Source organism: Parasteatoda tepidariorum, chromosome 2 (genome assembly GCF_982258835.1).
Source record: "Parasteatoda tepidariorum strain Cologne lab strain chromosome 2, Ptep-v5.0, whole genome shotgun sequence".
NCBI lineage: Eukaryota > Metazoa > Arthropoda > Arachnida > Araneae > Theridiidae > Parasteatoda > Parasteatoda tepidariorum.
The window spans coordinates 9,559,863-9,577,393 of record NC_141756.1 but is presented as its reverse complement, the minus strand read 5'-3'; the positions used below and the strand labels follow the sequence as shown (position 1 = coordinate 9,577,393).

At 26.8% G+C, this 17,531-nt stretch overlaps 1 long non-coding RNA gene across 1 annotated transcript; it reads right to left on the bottom strand.

The window, feature by feature from the left end:
- Positions 1 to 748: 748 nt before the first annotated feature.
- On the bottom strand, positions 749 to 13,874 carry LOC107456366 (uncharacterized). Its single transcript, XR_015431267.1, has 2 exons — positions 6,897 to 13,874; positions 749 to 6,609 (listed from the first exon to the last, which is right to left on the bottom strand). It is a non-coding gene; the product is annotated as an uncharacterized LOC107456366 (long non-coding RNA).
- Positions 13,875 to 17,531: the final 3,657 nt, after the last annotated feature.

Below are 17,531 nucleotides of genomic sequence, written 5' to 3'. Positions count from 1 at the left end.
CATGTACATGTTAATACGAGATGTAATAAGAGAGTACTATATCGAGGTCACATCCATGTGATTTAAGCCCGCTAGAGTTAAAAAGACTTGTTTCACATGTGATATTGCGAGTCGTTATGGGAGAGTTGCACAATCACAGTTCTGAAGTGGTTAATATGAGAAATTATTAAAGTGTCCAAGTTTAAGGCCATTTTTTGCTATTAAACATTTCAAACTAAAATGGTAATAAAATGTTAATAGAAAAAATAATCAATTCATAGTAGTAAAGTGTCTGACAAACGGAACAATATTTGTATCATTAGAAGGGGCAGGTTAGAACGTTGATAAACCAAACATTATACATTAAACATATTTTGTCCAATTATATATAAAGAAAAAAATTATTAAAACATGAATGATAATAGAATACATGTTTTTCGTGAATGGTAATAGTATTGCCAAAAATTCATTTTGAAATAATGATAACAAGATGGTATAAAGCTTTAATTATATCTAAAGAAAGCCAGTAACTATGTACACAAAAAGAGAAATAGGGAAAAAAGTTGCTACAAGAAATTCTCTTGTGGTCAAAACAAAAATTTAAAAATAAATAAAATAATAATATTCAAATAATTTTTATAATAAAAATTTTTTTTTTGCATAGAGTCCTATTTGAAAAGACAAGCTATAAAATTTTAAGAAAAAATACTTTGTTTACTCTAAAAAAAGTATTTGATGTATGGCAAAATTAGAAAAGAAAAATTAGAAATTGTTAAGGAAAAAAAGGATATTTATTCAGAAAAAGTATGATTTTCTGCCTGGTTCCATACCTTACAATATCATTTGCACTAAATTAATATGCACATTTAAGGTTGATCTCTTGAACCATTAAGATAGCATACTAGTATAGAAAAATATGGTAATTAGCTCAAAAGTCATTCAAATGTACCTCTTTCTCTCTCATCTTTCCATATTAAAAATTATAATATCACAATTTTTTAATTAAGCTCAGATTTTCATTTTTATTAAATAAAGTGAAAGAAAAATACATAAAATACGTAAATTGTAATAGAGAATACAAAATTTATTAAAAAATAATAATAAAATAGCAATAAAAATTATTATTTTTTTTTCCAAAAAGGTGGGTTCTCAAGTTAAATCTTATTTTTAATACTTTAACTTGAAAAAATTTCTGATAAAAATTATTTTAAAAGTGAAATACGCCAACTTTTTATATACTATAGCAGCTACAAATAATTGATGGCTAAATAAAAAAATAATTAAGAAATTTGGAAAATAAATGAAAATAGAAGATTGCAAATAAATGGAAACCATATTAATATTTAAGACAAGATTTAACCAATAGATTATTTCTCGATTGTTTGTCTTAAGGCAAAATCAAGAAAACCTTTTTCAACAAATTCATCGAAAAATACTTAATATCGATCTGTTTGTTAAGAGTTATATTAAGGACACTAGAGCAATTTATTTTACCATAAACTACAAAAAAGAACATTTTGTTATACTATTATAAGAGTACAAGCTAGTATAAATTATAGTTAGCAAGTAAAAACTTTTACAATATAATTCAAAATATTTTAATGAATACTAAATTGAAACAATTGTAATTTTATGTCTGCACAAAGTATCATACAACAGCAATGTAACAATTTTACTAAAATTTTAAAGACTTTCCTTTATAATATATAAAAGAATGTTTTTTTTAAACTGGATTTCCAAGCAAATACTTTGCTACAAATTGTACATTTATAATGCTTTACCGAAAAAGATCAAATACTGCATTGACACCTTTGGAACTTTTTGGAAAATTCTAAAAAATAAAAAGTTTTAACTTATTTTCATGAATATTTATAATAAATTATCAATTATAAACATATTAACTATACAACTAGACTAGTAATTGTTGGACATGATTTGTATAATGACTACAATAACAATCAACATTAGGATAATGTGTCTTCAAAAAATATTTTTAATCATTTCCCCCCAAAAAAAACAGAATTAGGATCTGTGCAGTAATGAAAATTAATTTTTTCTATTGTTTAAAGTTCTTAGTTTATAAACATAAAATCATTAAAATTCAAAAACATTTTCAAAGATTTTAAATAATCATGACAAAATAACTAGTTTCTGATAAATATTGCAGAGAAAATTGTGAGAATCGTTTATTTTTTGTAATTTAGAATGACTATCGATAATGCAAAGAAAAGAAAACTAAGCACTTTTTACAAACCCCGAATAAAAAAAAAACACCTTTAGGGGTTTTTAAAAAACGTAAATCAAAAATAAGCACCTTTAAGCACTTTTTGAAAATGCTTCGCTCCTTATAAAAGTAATTGATAACATGATAATTAAATGTAATACATTGTCAGTCAAAGGTAAGTACTATTGTATAACGCACATATCATAGCTTGAAAAGGATACCAAATTCTTGAAAAATAAATGAAAAAGAACTCCAGAATACGTTTTTTTTTTAAATATCCTCAGCTTTATTTGCTAATTATAAGTTTCATGACTTCATCAAATTTTTATCCAATTTACTTAAAAACTGTTCATTATTATTATGGTAGTAGGTTTTGCACATTAGTTTCTACTACTCATTTAAAACAAATTTGCATCACATTAAATGACAAAAGAACTTAAAACAAACGCTGATCATTCCATTGATCAAAAACAATAAATACAATTAGAACCATCTAAATCTTATAGAATCTGCATTAAAAACATAGCTTTTAAAGAGAATTAAATGAAAATTAACAATGATATCAAGTTATATAGTTTTAAAAGACCTTCTTTAAAAGGCGGAAAATCATATTCAATGTAAAAATTAAAAGTCCAATGCCAAGTTAGGTGGATTTCACGTTTTATGTAATCTAAAACTAAAATTAGCACCAAAAGGGTACTGTAAGCCTGACATCCTATTGCAAAAACTAAATTTGCGCCAGGGGTTGTAAATCCTAACCATGCCACTGTAATATCAACACACATTTGTATGAAAGAAATAGTTTCGTCAAAATTCTTTTTTTTTCTCCATTTCATTTAGTAATCAAAAGCTGTTATTAACAATAATAGTTGCTTTCTAAATGGTATGCTGTGTTTCTTAAACGTTGGTATATGATGAATTAAAATGAGTAATCATATGTTTGTTTAAATTACACTTCTGGTTGAAACATTTTTTACAAAAGCTGCATTGATAGGGTTTTTCGCCAGTGTGAATCCTGATATGCCTGGTTAAAGCTCCCTTCAACATAGTAGAGTAGTTGCAAACAGTACATCGATGTATTTCAAATGTCTTTGGTTGTTCTGAAAAATAAAAATTTTTTTTTATGAGGCATGTAACACACATACAAAGAAAAGCATAAAGCTTAAAAATTTCTGCACTATTAAGAAAAAACTAGAAATAAAAAAAGAAATTGTTTATTTATGTGATCTTAACTGCTTTCAATTGTTTGCAAAAAATAATATACTAAGTAATGTAAGTAATAGGGGGAAAAAATAAATAATTTCTCATATATCATAATTTTTTTTTTTTAGTACAAAATTCCTAGCAAATATGCCAAGAGAAGTAGAACAGTAGTAAGACAAAAATTATTTTCTTCAATAAAAATGAATAAAAAGAAATTGAAATTTTCATAAAAAATTTAAATACCTGAAGCAGTCAGAATTTTGGCAAATTTGGGACTCACAAGCAAGTAGATAAATAATTTGCACATTTTTTCATCATGTGGAATTCGTAGTCGTGTTATGGATATTCAATAATAACAAGAAATTACTTTGTAGTCATTTTTATTTGAGATCAGGACAATATCTCCCTTCCATTTTGTTGTTACATCTTAGGATGTCCAAAAATTATAAAAGTATGATTTAACTTTGATAATAAATGTATATTACTAGGCAAAATCCTAAGCACACGCTAATGGATTATTTATTAATCTTTAATATCATTTCATCTTACCTTGAAACAATAAATAATGAATTAATTCGTACCATTTCAGAGAAAAAGCTTTTAAAATATTATTGAATTGAAATAAAATATATATTTAGAGATTACTTATTCTTCAAAAGGATATTTAATATTTTACGATTTTTGATACTTAATTATTTCTTACATAACATTGTATAAATATAATATTCAAAATATATAAAGTACAAAATATTTTTCTCAATAATCACATTCATAAATAAAATTTAACAGAAAAGAAAGGCAGAGTTTAAAAACAGAAATTTATTCATTTTATTTTAAACAGCTTCAATGTAGCTTTTACAATAGAAAGGCTAATTATTAATAGCTATTAATAATTAGTTTCTGAAAGCAATTTTTGACAAAATGAATTGCAATAAATAGAATAAAAAAAACTTTTTTTCATCAAATAATTATCATATGATAGAAAAAGTTGTAGCAAGAAGAACAGATTAGTTACTTTTCAGTACATAATTCATTAATGAACACTTCTCTAAACAGGGGTCTGTCCAGGCCAAATTTACTACCGTCTAGTGGTCGCAAATTCAACTTTTGGAAAAATGGTAGTTTCACAAACTACTTTTTCTTAAAATTTTATTTTTGTATCCCGTAAGAAACGATAAATCCATATTTTTTAATATAATTTTTAATTTTCACAAATTATGTCTAAATTTTCACAAAATAGGTACCTCTCAGAAAAACCTTGACAGACCCCTGCTAAATTCCTATCATTAGTAACTGTTGAATTATTTTTATTTGAAACACTCTATATATAAGTAATGCCTTTAAAAACAGACCTTTTAAAATAAAAACAATTTGCAAAAGTATCTTTATCAAACACAATTTTATGTTCATCAAGGAATTACAATAGATGAATTACAATGTATTAACAATATATTCTTCTATTAGAAAGTATACATCTAGAAGTACTTGCTTATACATAACAGTGACCATTCAGACAGGTGTTAACAACTAGTGTTTCTTATGTGAATAATCATGTGCCTTTTTAAAGCAGACTTTTGAGAAAAACACTTTTGACAAGCTTGGCACTGAAACGGTTTTTCACCAGTGTGAACTTTAAAATGACTGGCCATTTTAGACTTGTAAAGGCTTGTGTAAGTGCAAAAACTACATTGAAATCGTTGAGTACTTTTAAACATATCTGAAAGAAACAGAAATCATATAAATACCTAATAACTAAAGAGTTTTTTTTTTAAAAAAAACATTCAAATCTTTTTTTAAAGCTAACTTGCACAGTTGGTTCCAGACAAATTTGAATTAAAATTTGTTCTGAATATCAAGTTTCAGAAAGAGCTTGGATGTAAATGGTATTTTAAAATCAACATCTTTTTAAAATATTTTTAAAATATATGTTAAAAAAGCACAAACATTAGGGATTACAAATTAATATTTAACCAGAAAATAAGAAAACCTGTACTGCAAGCAGCTATTGAGGGAGAAAGTGAGCGAAAAAATAACGAAACCTGTTTGATTGTCACAGGAAACTGAGAAAAGGTCAAAAGCATTTATTAGAAACAAGTATCACTCGGCAACCAACCCAGTTATGACGATTTTAATTTCATAAAACTCTTAAGATTTTGAATACACTTTTCTTAACGTAAATATTAATCAGTAATCTTAATATGTATAATTTTTTACAAGGATCCTAAAATTTCTTTTTAAAAGTAATGTTCCCAGAACCACCATTTATTTTCATTTTACATTCATTTCATTAGTACAAATAAGTACAATCCCAAACAGGAAACATAACTTTTTTTTTTTGACAAACTTTTTTTGGGCTAAATGAATACTGTAGGGAATATAGTAGTACAAAAAAAATTTATACAAACACAACAAAAAAATTTGGCAATACGTCAGTAGTTCATCATAAAATTAAAGATATTGTTGAAAAAATATCAGAAAATATTTTAAAAACTAGCACTGATTAATAAAAAAAAGTAAACCTATATACATTACTGTTATGCAAAGAGGCTTTAAAATTAAAAAAAATTCATGCAAGACATTAAAAAAAGGATAAAAAATATTTTTGCACCTTAATATTGCAAGATAATTTTTAAAAAGTTAATGATTTCATAGTAATGACTAATGGTAAAATGACTACAACAATAAAGTGAAATTTGTTATTAGGCGAGTGTTGTCAAATCAGGGCAGTGCTGCATTTTGTTTTTCAAGGATGTGCAATTCCACTTCACAATGAGAGTTTTCTTAAGTATATAGATTTATAATAAATATTACAAAAGATAAACAAAATAGAAAAATTTGAGTACATATTGTAATTTATTTTTCTTTAAATATGTATAACATAGGAAAAGGATAGAATTATATAATATCCAAAAAAACATTTAAATTTTCACAAAAGACATCACTCGAAACTAACATCTACAAATGACACTGAAACTGGACAGGTTATGTATAAATTTAGACACGCAATTTTAATCAATGTTTTCTAAAATGAATGATCATGTGTCTTTTTAGATCACACTTTTGAGTAAAACGCTTCTGACAAGTGGCACATTGAAATGGTTTTTCCCCAGTGTGAAATTTCATGTGCGTGGTTACTCTCGACTTGCTAAGGTGCGAGTAGTTGCAAAAACTGCACTGATATATTTTACTTCCTTTGAATAGATCTGAAAGAAAAAAAAGATTAACTTTGTCAAAATCTTACAATTGTTTGATTTTCATGTCTAAATAAATAAGAGTATTTGTATTTTACTTTTACTAAGAAGTTTTTGTGAAGTACAGCAAAACTTAGTACCGCAAAAGATTTAAAAAAAAAGATAGAAAAAACTTTAACAAACATCATAATTTATTTTTCTAAGAGCCATTTATATAGAAAAAAAGAAGATAAAATTTTATAAATGTCAGAAAAACAAACAAAATTACTACAAAAAGATCATCCAAAAATAACATTTACATTATTGTAACAATATTAACATTAGATGGGTCTACAACCAGTGCTTGTTAACATGAGTAACCATGTGCCTCTTCAAATCACACTTCTGAGTAAAACACTTCCCGCACGTGTAACACTGAAAGGGTTTTTCGCCAGTGTGAAATTTCATGTGTCTGGCCATTTTGGACTTGTTAAAATGCACATAGTGGCAAAAATTGCATCGATATATTTTACTTCCTTGGTGCAGAGAAAGAGTGCCTATGCAAGAGAAAGAGTATCTTTGTGAAAATCTTATGATAAACTGTATGATTTTGAAATTTAAATAAATATTTAACACTTCTGATGAAAATGGAAATTCATTGCTTTAAATTATGAAAAATGCAATAAATCTCTTAATACCATTTAATAAATAAAAACAGTAATAATTCATGAATATCATAATAGTATTAGTACAATAAGATGTATACAGTAATAAAAAATAATGTTGAAAAAATAACAAGACTTTAAATATCTTCTTCATATATTACTTTTACAATATATAACTAAGTACTAATACCTTAAATAGATATCCGAAGGCAAAAACAATTTATTGATTAGATTGAATCAAAACAAATTGTCGAAAGGAAGAATGTTAAAATTGGCATTAGTAAATGTTAATTTTTATGTGCATAAAACAGGATATATTCTTAATTGACATCCATAAAAACACAAGATATTATCAGATTTAAGATATTATCAGAATGAAATAATTTAATTTTAAAAAAACATAAGACAATCACATAACTAATCTAATTATAAAATAGATTAATTGACCATAAAAGTACAAGATAAAATAAAAGTTTAGGTCAGAAGTTTGTTTCAGAAGAAATAACTTAAGGAGTTAAAAAAGTGCATCCAAATATTCAAAGAAAACATATCCTAAGAAAACAAATAAGGCAGCAAACTCAAGGTGTAACATCAGATTTGGTCGTCAAACATTTGGTTTCTTAGAGAGGGTATTGTATTAGTGACTATAAGAGCAGAGTGAACTCAGAAAGTCTAGAAATGTGGTGAAATTTTATACCTTTTTTAAGTTAGCCATGACTATTGGAAAGGGCGGAAACGAACTACGGAAGTATGGTCAAGTTGAGAAAATATTTTTCACCATTAGACCAACTGTTTTATAAATGATTGCACTCTCACCTTTCTTCGAGATATTCATGAAAGTCAAGAAATAAATTTTACAAGGATTCAAACTGTTTTTTAATAAGAATCTTTGCATTTAAGCTAATAAAATTGCATTGTATGTCAATTTTGAATAAAACAATACAAAAAACAAACAAAATAAGAAACATTTCAGTAAAATTAAAGTTTTATTTTTTACTTTACAAAATTAAAAATGGATATCTTATACAAAAAACATCTCAATACAGTAGAACCTCGATAAACCGAAAGGACCAGACTTCAATCAGATAAGCGAAATATTCTGATTTTAGAAGTAAAATTTTTTAAAAACAATTTTCATCATAAAAACCCTGCTTTTTTTAATAACAATATAACAGGCTTTCTTTTTGCAAAGAGGAAGTCATAATAATGAAATTATACAACACAAGTAAAAATAAAAAGAGGGATTATGCAAGGAAATGGGCAAAATCTGTAATACAGAGCCAGTGGCATGCGCTCCAAATTACTTAACTTTTAAAACGCAAGCAAAGTCAGGGTGCATAGCCAAATCTTTCAACAAAAAATAAGCACCTTTTTAACACTCAAAAAATATTTTTAAGCACTATATACATTAACAAAAAGCAAAATAATTTTCAAAGACTTAATATGATCATAAGAAAATAACAGTTCAGTTGACGCACATGCGGACTCGCAAGTATTTCATCAAAGATGTAAAAGGATTGGCACTTTCATACTGGACCGACGGTACACCGAAATAGATTGCAGTTGAATGAATTGTGAAAACGTTCAATAGAACAATGTGGAAAGAACGCTTTTACATAATAACTGTCGATTTTCGCCAAAAAACCTCATTTTCGAAAAATTAAGCACTTTTTAAAAACACCCAATGAAAAAAGCACTTTTAAGGGCTTTTAAAAAAGAAAATCGAAAATAAGCACCTTTAAGCACTTTTTAAAAACGCTATGCACCATGAAAGTTACTACCAACCTTTTTAACAATTCAGTTCAGCTTTGAACAATTCTTTAATGTATAATGATTCTTCCTAAATATATCAAATAATTCTGAATAAGACTTGGATGATCGAGGTGGTACTGTGATTATACAATGACAAATCCCATAAATAAATATTTACAAATAGCACTGTTAGTTTAGCCAGATTGATACAAAGGTTCCTTAAAATGAATCAACATGTGCGATTTTAAATGACATTTTTGAGCAAAGCACTTCAAACACTGGGCACACTGAAATGGTTTTTCGCCAGTGTGAACTTTCAAGTGTCTAGCCATTTTTGCTTTGTTACAATTTGAATATGGACAAGAACTGCATTGATATATTTTTCTTCTCTTCTGAAAATCTAAAAAAAAAAAAAAGAAAGCAACTAGGTCAAAACCTTTTTAATTGTATAAGTTCTATAAATGTTGTATGTAATGTTTTTACTCTTTTTGAAAGAAACAGACATTTGCGTGGTTAAATACATAAAATTAATAAGAATGCATTGTATTTCTAAATACTATTTAGTATTAAGTACAACTTCTTTTATGCAAATCTGAACAAAAGGAACAACTAGGTCATAAATTTTTTAATTGTATAAATTCTAAAATGCTGTCCATAATGCATTAATTATTTTGGAAAGAAACATATATTTATGTGCTTAAATGATCAAGATGCAATTTTACATGGCATAATAGATTTGAGAGAAATCAGTCAAATAGTTTCTGAGAAATAAAATTTCAAAAATACAACTTTTTCAAAATTCAATTTCTTAAGAACTATTTAACCAATTCCTCTCAAATTTTGTATTTTGCCATGTAAAATTGCATTCTTTAAAATGATGTAGAAACCTGTACCGCCTTACAACTCGAAATTTTACCAGCTGTTATTAAACAAAATAAAAAATATTTACTATATTTTAATAATAATAATATTAAATATTTACTGTATTTTCTGGTCTGAAATCTAAACCTGTCATAAAAAAGGTATGTTTATTCAGAGAAAGACGTTTTTTTTCCATTTTGAAACTTAAAATAACATCTGCACTAATTAATTAGCATATTTGAAGTCACCCTTATGAGCCTTTAAGATTGAGTTATAGAATGCGAAGATCTGATCATTAGACTAAAAAATATTTAGGGTGGTCCGTCTTTTATTATGCGCACTATACATGAAAACAAGTTGATATAAATAACCAACGCAAGTAAGATTTCAGAAAAATATAAATGATAGAAATAAATATATAAAAAGTGTCAGCAACAATGAATAAGGCAGGATGCTCACTAAATCTATTCAAACAAAAATTCAAACAGAAAAATCTGCATAGATTTTAATTTAAGAAATTAAGAATTAAAATATACAGAAACATAAGGAAGCTATCCTCGTCTTAAACACAATGATAAAATAAAATAATAATAATAATATAATATAAAATAATAATAATAAAATAAATAAAATTAAAAAAAATGAATGAATACAAAAATCTGTGTAAATTTCATTTGTAATATTGTTTAAGACTTTATCCAAAGATTAATTTTGCAAAACATATTTGTTTAACAAACAATTTTGTGTAACAATGTAAAAAAAAAAAAATTCAATTTTAAAAAGTTTATAGTATGTCACCTCAAAAATTAATTTTTCATTACACTAGATAAAGTTAAGAAGTTTATTAAAGCCAGTAACAATAAATGCTTAAGATTTTTGAGCGAAACTTATTCCATTTATCTATATATGACACAATAAAGATTTGATTTAAGAATCATTCATAATTGGGTACTTGCACTTTAAGAAGATCACAGATACACAACACATGTAACGTATGACACATGTGTAGTGTATGCAGTCTATGATACATGTGACCAGCTGATTGCTTTTAAGCGAAATGGCATGCTTAAGCTGAACTAAGATTCTCCACATAAGTTAGAATGTCAATCAACGAGAAGTTAATTAAATACAGCGTCATATCGCACTTTGAATTTGTTGAAATACAATTCTTTCACGTCTATGACTTTTACTTAACTTAGATTTATTATTTGTTTATGTATTTTATTGTAACTTAGATATATTTCTGTTTTGTGTACCTGGCAACTTTGATGCATAATTAGTTTGCTTATGTTCCATATGGTTTCATGCCTATCTTCTGCTAAGTAAGAAATATATACTGAAATATTTGCGAAAGAATATAGAATGTATCACTTAAGAGAATTCATACTTGACGGGCTTGGCTAACTCGAAATAAAACGAAGAAAAATGAAGCAGTAGTTAACATAAACAAATGCCACGTTTCAACAACCAATCAATATCAAGATACATACACTACGTCATTTGCAGGCATTCCATTATTAAATTCTATAGTTATGGATAAGAACATAGAAATTTATGATCTAATGTCAGAGCTTTTTAAAGTGAGTGATCATATGTCTTTTCATGACACACTTTTGCGCAAAATACTTCGGACACATGGCACATTGAAATGGTTTTTCCCCAGTATGAACTTTCACATGTCTAGTCATTTTTGATTTGTCAAAATGTGAGTACTGACAAAAACTGCATTGATATGTTTTACTTCTCTTGAGCAGGTCTGAAAAAAAAGAGAGTAATAAGATTAAAATCTTTCAGTAATACAAGTTGCATAAGATATTCAAATATATAAATCTCCAAGCCTGGAGTTTCGTGCCACACACTACCTCTGATGAATAACATGAGGAAAATATTGTTTTAACGCAGAAAAATCTGTTGCTTAAAGTTTCGAAAAAATTGTCATTTACTCAGAGGGTTTATCTTTTAAAAGAAAACAGATGTTTAGACATTTTAATGCAATAAGGAATTGAGAAAACAAACTTGCAGATACTATTAACAATATCAGATAAAAATTTTAAAAAAATGACATTGTTTGAAAAATATTATGCAAAAATAGCTAAATTTTTAGAACACATTTCGTCATATTTTTTCATCTCCTATTCTTTTTATAATATTAGCTTAGTATTATATACAGGACACAAAAAAAGTGGAATGGGCTATCTATATTAAGAAATCCGAAAAATGACGAAATGTTTTTTAAGAATATATTTTTAATAAAATTATAAAAAGCTAATAAAAGTTTCAGATTTTAAGAATGAATAGAGAAACAAATATTACTATTTGAAGATTTAGTAATAATTGCGAATTTATGTAAATATACTTAATTAATGTAAATAAATAATTTCAGAATAAATGTATGTGAATGACACAACTAGAAGAAGAGTATCAGTAATACTGCAGAGTTTGACATAAAACACTAAAACTACATAAAATAATTTCAACATAAAATCTGTGAGATTTTTAATTCAAGAACAATATATTAAATTGAATACAATGACAAGCTTAGTGGAAAACATATAATGAGTTAATAGAAATTGACTTTGAATGTATATATATATACCCGGAAGCAGTTTACAAATTTATTTTTCATTGAAAATTACTTTATAGAAATGAGATATAGTAGAATAAAATAATTTTGGATGCAAAAATCAAAGATATTCTTTAACACAGAAAAATTAACAAAATTATATTTAATATGTTTTCCTTACAAGTTTGTGCTCAGTGACATTTAACACTGGAAATTTAATGTGTAACTTATGGTATTACGAGATATAATTTCCAAAGTTGAAAGTCACTTCTCACTGCGCATCCCATTATTTCCACAGCCCACAAAATAAATCATAATTTAACCAAGCTAAATTTTCAAAATTTTGCTCTTTTATGCTTATTTTTCAATTTCAATTTTCAGACAACTTTTTTTTAAAGATCAATTCTACATTTAAAAAAATAAATAAAACTTTTACACCAAATTTTTTTTGTATATTTTATTATCGAAATATATGTAGATTTGAAATATGTAATAAAAAATACGCAATGAACCCATTTTCAGAAGAAGAAAAAATTGCACCCCGAGAGGGTTAATACTAAGCAATCTATTAGTTTTTTGAATAAGCCTACAGAAACATCTTTGGGTAAGCAGTGCATTTGCCTATGCAACTTATAACATCCCAATAATGAAATAAAGTGATGTAAAAAAAAAAAAACATGACACATTTCTAGAGCTAGTTTAAATAAATCCTATAGTAAATAACTGCAACTTAATCATCCATGTTTTTTCATGTCATAACATATTTCCTACAAGTGGCACACTGAAACAGTTTTTTTTTTTGCCAGTGAATACATTTACCTTATACTAACATTTTTCCAGAGTAAAACAATTTAAACTAAAGATATTTATCACAATATACATTAAAAAAATACTTCTTGTTTATACAGATCACAAAAGAGATTTATTATGAGTAATAGAATGTCTTTTCAAATTGAATAAGTTGGCAAAACACTTATCACAAGTAGCGCACTGAAATGGTCTTTCTCCAGTGTGAACTTTCACATGCCTAGTCATTTTTGATTTGTCAAAATGCGAGTACTGACAAAAACTGCATTGGTATGTTTTACTTCTCTTGAGCAGGTCTGAAAAAAAGAGAGTAACAAGATTAAAATCTTTCAGTAATACAAGTTGCATATGATATTCAAATATATAAATCTCCAAGCCAGGAGTTTCTTGCCACACACTACTTTCTGAGGAATAACGTGAAGAAATTAGTGTTTTAATGCAGAAAAATCTGCTGTTTAAAGTTTTGAAAAAATTGCCATTTACTCAGAGGGTTTATCTTTTAAAAGAAAACAGATGTTTAGGCATTTTAATACAACAAAGAATCGAGAAAACAAACTTGCAGATACTATTAAAAATGTCAAATAAATTTTTTTTTATTAATGACATTGTTTGAAAAATATTGTGCAAAAATAGCTGAACTTTTAGAACACATTTCTCCTCTCATATTCCTTTAATAATATTAGCTCAGTATTACATACAGGACATAAAAAAAAGTAGAATAGCCTATCGATATTAAGAAATCCAAAAAATGATGAAATGTTTTTTAAGAATATATTCTTAATAAAATTATAAAAAGCTGATAAAAGTTTGAGAAACAAATGATAAAATTTGAAAATTTAGTAATATTCGTGAATCTATGTAAATATACTTAATTAATATAAGTAAATAATTTCAGAATAAATGTATGTGAATGACATAACTAGAAGAAGTTTATCAGTAATACTGCAGATGTAGAGATACAAACACTAAAAGTACATAAAATATTTACTACATAAAATCGGTTATATTTTTAATTCAAGAACAATATATTAAATTTAACAAAATGACAAGCTTGGTGGCTTTGAATGCATTTGGATATATGTATGCAAGCTTTGAATGCATACATATATCCAAAAGCAGTTTACAAATCTATTTTTCATAGAAAATTACTTTATAGAAATGAGATATAGTAGAATAAGATAACTTTGTATGCACATATCAAAGATATTTTGTAACACAGAAAAATTGATATACACAAAATAATATTTAACATGTTTTCCTTACAAGTTTGTGTTCAGTGACATTTAACACTGGAAATTTAAGGTGTAACTCATGGTATTAAGTGATATAATTTCCAAAGTTGAAGGTCACTTCTCGCTGCGCATCCAATTATTTCCACAGCCCACAAAAAAATTAATTTGCTCAATTTGTAATCTCTGCAGAGATGCATTTTTTTCGTCTATTTAAGTGTGTAACAGGCTCTTTTCCTGTTCATGGTTTTATTTTGGCTTTTATATGATGCTAAATTGTTTACTCAGATTTAGGTTAAAAGACGGCATTGGTTGTCCATATTTCAGTGAAATATACATGAATATTTTGCAGCATTTTATACACTCTCCAAAGCTCAAAGATGTCTAACAGAAAGCATTTTGCGCATGATATGACCTGCACTCTTAGACTGATAGCAAGTTTTGTAAGTATTTTTTCATGTTTTCGTTATACACTTCATTTATATATTTTACATTTGTTTTTCATAAAATAAATCATTATTTAACCAAGATAAATTTTCAAAATTTTGCTCTTGTATGCTTATTTTTCAATTTAATTTTTCGGACTACTTTTTTTAAAGATCAATTCTACATTTAAAAAAATAAATAAAACTTTTACATCAAAATTTTTTTGAATATTTTAATACCAAAATATATGTAGATTTTAAATATGTAATAAAAAATATGCAATGAACCCAGATTCATAAAAAAAAAAAAAAATTACACCCCGAGAGGGTTAATACTAGGCAATCTATTAGCTTTTTGAATAAGCCTGCAGAAACATCTTTGGGTAAGCAGTGCATTTGCCCATGCAACTTATAACATCCCAATAATGAAAGAAAGTTATGCAAAAAAAAAAGATGACACATTTCTAGAACTGGTTTAAATAAATCCTATACTACATAACTGCACTTTAATCATCCATGAACAGTAAATTAATTGAACTTAGAATACCAAATATTAGCAAGAATATTAATTTTGTACTGAGTAATGAAAAAACAAACATACAACATAGAAAATATTTGTGTAAACTACATAGGCATAAAATATTTGTGTAAGTTATTTTTCTTCGATAAAGTTCGTACAGAATCAAATAAATGCGATCCAAATTTAAAACATTCGATACTAGTGTTAATAAATAACTTTCACTATTAAAACAGAGTTGGAGTATGTGTTTCTTAAAATCACGTTTTTTGTGTTATAACATATTTCATATAAGTGGCACACTGAAATAGTTTTTTTTGCCAGTGAATACATTTATCTTATACTAACATTTTTCTGGAGTAAAACAATTTAAACTAACGATATTTATCACAATAGATATTAAAAAGTACTTCTTGTTTACACATATTACAAAAGAGATTTATTGTGAGTAATAAAATGTTTTTTTAAATTGAATAAGTTGGCAAAACACTTATCACAAGTGACACACTTAAATGGTCCTTCCCCAGTGTGATTTTTCATGTGCCTATTCATTTTTGACTTGCGAATATTTGAGTATGGACAAAAATTGCATCTATACACAGTATTTGCATTGCAGAGATCTAAAAAAAGGTGACAGCAACTATGTCAAAATTATATTCATAAGGTTGAATTTTCATAAAGTAGTTTCATTAAGATTCCAACATTCAATGCTATGTGTTAAAAATAACTTCCACTATTAAAACAGAATTTAAGTCAGTGTTTCTTCAGTTTACGACTAAAAATGTTCAGCTCCATAGCCTTGTAATTTTTGTTCCAATCCAGAAGACAAGGGAACTCGTGGATCAGGTATTGGGAGAAATTTGTATTCATGGAGGATTTTTTGATGGAACTAACAGCTACACGGAGAGAAAAACTAAGAAAACCTCCCATTGTTAGCCTGGTGGCAAGGAGACTCTAATCCAGGATCCATCTACCACTAAAGAAGTTATTACATCAGCACCGTGGTCGATTCATATCGACCAACCATTGCTGGGATTCGAAGCTGCTTCACCTCATTGGAAGGCCAAACACTCTATTCCGTGAGCCACCATGGCTCAAGACCTCAATATTGCTACTAACATCGTATGAGAACTGTCCAAAGAACTTCGAAACGATATGTTCAGGACATACGTACTGAATGTCAAGCTTGATTGACCCCTAACAGCTGATAAAACAGACATTTTGAAAACTGCTTCTCTACTCTCTTCTGGACAAATATATCCTTCTGCCTAAAATATACTTGCAGGCAGTTGACAAATTGTTATATTATTTATTATTTCTGAAAATTATATTTATGCTAAACAATCGTTACGTTGCTAGAAAATTATAACATTTAAATAGCTATTTATTAGAAGAAATACAAGGAAACATATAAAAAGATACAGTTAAAAAAAGATGGAGATATCTTTCTTAAAAAATAATTTACCCCATCGTTTAAATAGCCACAATGTGAAATTTCTCAGGGAATGCTTCCAATTTTTTTCTGAGAAATTCCCCAACTACAACGTCTCTAGTTTAGAAGTTATGGAGCCATTCTAGCTCAGTGTTTTGTTTCCATGTGGTTCTTTCTGCATAAGAACTAGTTGAGTCAATGGAATTGAGTTAACTGGTTTAGAATAACATCATTCTTTTCGGTGCACATATCACATTTTGTCACACTGAATATTTCTTAAAAATGGGTAAAATTATTTGGGTAAACTAGATAACTCAGTTATGAGTAAACCTAGGAATATGAATTTATTTTTACACAACATTTTCCAAAACCTCTTTAAATGGGCTCATAAGAGAAACCTTTTACAAAATCACGAGCAAGCGATTTTATGGTGGTTCAAGTTAACTAGATAAAACACTCTATAATATACTGAGTTAAAAGAAACCACGAAATATTTTTGCATTAATTTTATATTACAAAAGATATACAAAACAGAAAAAGTTAGTGGTATTTAAAAACATTGTTTTTTCCTTGGGCTAGATAAAGTATTTAATTGTATAAATGCCTAAAACACTTGTAGGGTTGCATATAAAAAATAATGTAAGAAACTAATTTCAAAACAATAATATAATTAAAAGAGGTCTATAGTAAGTGCTTCTTAAAAT